At 34.4% G+C, this 3,770-nt stretch overlaps 1 pseudogene; it reads right to left on the bottom strand.

The window, feature by feature from the left end:
• Nucleotides 1–669: 669 nt before the first annotated feature.
• Nucleotides 670–2,248, bottom strand: LOC149142830 (NDR1/HIN1-like protein 6; annotated as a pseudogene).
• Nucleotides 2,249–3,770: the final 1,522 nt, after the last annotated feature.

The raw sequence follows: 3,770 nt of genomic DNA on the forward strand, positions 1-3,770 counted from the left end.
TGAATCTATAAAAACAAGTATATTTTGCCTTTATTCTTGCTCTTAACGGTTAAGCTCATTCAATACCTTATCAAATCAAATCAAAAAATATATTTGAGATATCTCAATGTCTCTCCCTATAATTCTCTCACACACAGATAAAAATATTTCAATCTCTCTCGCTATAATTCCCTTTCAAAATCAGTGAACTTCAATCTCTCTCACTATAATTCTCTTACACAAAGATGAAATATTTCAATCTCTCTCACCATAATTCCCTTTCAAAATCAGTTAACCGCAACTTACCTAATCTGCCATGTTTAAAATTAAATTTTTTTATTAATATGATATATTTTAATACTTGCTAGCAAGTGAAATACACTGATCAGAATGGCAGCTTACATTTTTTAATTTGAAGAATTGCCAATTGCTTAGTTCTGACTCTAAACTAACAAATGAATTCAGATACTTTATCAGAATAGCAGCTTACATTTTTTAATTTGAAGAATTGCCAATTGCTTAGTTCTGACTCTAAACTAATCAAATTGCCAATTGCTTAGTTCTGACTCTAAACTAACACATGAATTCAGATACTTTCTTTAAGATTGCAATTGATTGTAACTTCCCTTCATCTTTTCATTAAGAAAGCTGAAGTTCTGTTTTTCATTGGTGTTGTCCGTGAAAGGAATCTCACATAATTGATGATCAGATTTTATTGCAGGGAGACTTGATATTGAGAGAGTAGTGAGATCTACAGATATGTCATATTTCTTCCAAATTATTGGAGTTTGCTTTCTACAGAACCAGAGACCTCTTAACCACAGCAGTGGAGCACTGTTTTAGACAATAACAGCTTTTCCCACATCACACGGTTAACAAACAAGTGCTCAGTAAGAATACAAATAATCCCAAATTCAGCATCTCTAATGCTGCTTCTCTCTGTTGAAAGCCAAAAGCCAGATCAGATCTCAGACAGATCCATCGCTATATAACACTACTGTTAAATTCTAACCCCCTTCCCCCAACAAATTTATTCTTGTCAAGGTCAAATAATTCTACAGTAGACCTGCCATAGCTTCTTTCCTCTAAAAAAAATTCCAATTTCATCACATTTGAATTTCATAAGTACCATTTGAAGACCTTAAACTTTAGCTTAATATTACATTTGGAATCAGAGATAGCACTGGCAGAGGATTTTTTAGTACCAGAAATCACAGCAGAGACTCCATTGCAGTTGATGTCTGCTCTGACTTTATGAGAATTCCATTTCCCCATCTTCACTCTCACGCGAGTCTGCAAATCCACATCGAGCGTGATTTTCCCCTTTGACTGTGCCGATTTCAGTTGTCAAGGGCCAGGTTTTCACTCTTCAGATCGGCTTTCAGGACCGTGGTGTTCTTTGTCCCGTGGAAGAAACCAGGAACAGAGCTAGGTTATCTGTTGAAACTTTTACAGAAAATGTATCGTAATAAAAGGTCACCTTGTTGGGATTTCCAGCGTCCATTTGCAGGACGAATTGGTACCTGAGATAGGAATCTTTGGTGACATTGAACTTGGGGATCTGCACTGAGGTGACTGTAAAATTGGGCTGATGCGGCCTGTAGATAACCCATAAAACAAACCCTGTGATGCCCGCAAGCAAAAGTATGGCGAGGATGAACGCGATGAGGCCGACGAAGCAGAGGCAGCAACGGTTTCTGCGTTCTTTAGGGGGCGTCGGGCGGAAGGCGGGAAGGGCGGCACTGTACATCTGGCCCTTCGTGTATGCGCCATTCAAGTTCTGGACGCCCGGTCTGTTCGATGGGAACGCTTTTTCCGCCATGGATTACACACCACAAATTTCTCACACAGAAGAGTTAACAGAGGAGAATAAAGATTGAGTTAACAGAGAAGAATACAGATTGAGAGAGCCTTCTTTGCTTCAGCTACAATTCCATTCCTCGGGCTTCAATAAAATAGGGCAATAACACGACACAGCCAACTCGACTCAGCGAACGCGTTCCATAACCCACATTTCAGTGCTCTTTGCGCCTGGATCCATCTGTAAAAGCCCTTAGGTTTGGACCCTGCCCATCGATATCCAAGGAGGCTCCAATTTTTTCAGTAGCCTAATAATTTCAAAAACGCTAAGATAAATGATTTGGTCGTTGAAGAATCAATTTAATGTGGATGCAAAGATGATAATACGGACAGTATCCAGGTGTATCTTTGTTGGATGAGCATGTGCCCAACGCCTTTGTAGATACCCCCCACGCACTTTGCTCTATTTCCCATACCCTTACATTCCCACCTTCTAGACTTTGGAATGGACTCTTTGTTCTCAATAGTTTTCTGGGCCACTTATTATGCAAGCGATATTTATTATTATTTTTTTGAGGTGGGATTATGCAAGTGATATTCATTATTATTTTTTTGAAGTGGGGTGATTTTTTTTTATTCATAGCAATGCACGCTCATTTATCATTTTTAATTAACAAAAATCATGTCATTTGGAATAACTTACTATCTTATTTGAATAATTTGGAATAACTTACCACTTTATTTGAATAATTTGTTGGTCGTTTGTAAGAGGGTCAGCTTTCACCACTACCAATTTGGGTCGTTAACAGTTTCCTTACATCCGAAAAAAACAAACTCTTAAGCCGCCCAACAGAAACAGTTTTAAGACATACTCCAAGCCCATGAAATAAAATGACTTATTATCTAAGTAATATTTATTATAATTATAAATTTGAATTTAAGAAAAATGTAAAAAAATTATATAAAGAGTGAATGAAGTAAGTTAAAATTGAAAAAAGAAAAAGTTTGGAAACACTCAGAGAGAGTTAAATTTTATTTTTTTTAAATAAATATATTTGGAATTATGAGTTCTATTTATGTGAGGGAACTTGGGTCGATTTCAACTTAGGCTATTTGGTCCATATTAAGACAACCCAATCTTTTATTTACAAGTGGGAATTATAAGTTCCAATTATGTAGCAGAGCTTTGTTTATGAAACTTAGGAATTATAATTTCCATTTATGTGACCGAGCTTTGTTCATGAAATTTGTCCTCAAAGAGTTTTGGTCTATTTTAAAACAACCTAAATCTTTGACTTACAGGTTGGAAGTATTTAAATCTTTGACTTACAGGTTGGAAGTATAAGTAAGAATTAACTTAGAGAATTATAATTTTTAATTATCTGACAAAGCTTTGTTTTTGAAACTTCTCTTCAAACCTAAATTTTTAACTTACATGTTGGAATTATGAGTACGAGTTAACTTAAGGAATTATAATTTCTATTGAGAGTTTTGGTTTATTTTAAAACAACCTAAATCTTTGACTTACCTGTTTGAATGATGAGTACTAGTTCTATCTATGTGAGGAAGCTTGGTCCATAAAACTTGGCCTTCATGAGTTTTGGTTAATTCTCAGACAACCCAAATTTTAGATTTACATGTGGAAATGGATTCATTGGAAAAACAAATTGAATTGGAAATAGAATAATTTGAGGACTCATATCGAATGTTTAAAGAAAATGCAGAGAATTCTATTTTAAGAAGTTAAAATAATGAGAAAGAAAAATGGTGAAAATGTGGAGTTTTTTTAAGTATATTATTATTATTAATAAAAATATTTTTAAATAATTTAACTAAAAATTTAATGTATATTATTATATTAATGGAGTATTAAATTTTTATGGTGTTAGTAACTAATTATTAAAAAACATATGGTTTATTAGAGGTATTTTGGTGATGATCAATTTTAAGACAATTTAGATCTTCGCTTTACATATTGGAACTATGAGTTC

The sequence above is a fragment of the Pinus tabuliformis genome, chromosome X (genome assembly GCF_031772625.1).
Source record: "Pinus tabuliformis cultivar Carrire ecotype Pingquan chromosome X, CPIR1, whole genome shotgun sequence".
NCBI classification, from domain to species: Eukaryota; Viridiplantae; Streptophyta; class Pinopsida; order Pinales; family Pinaceae; genus Pinus; species Pinus tabuliformis.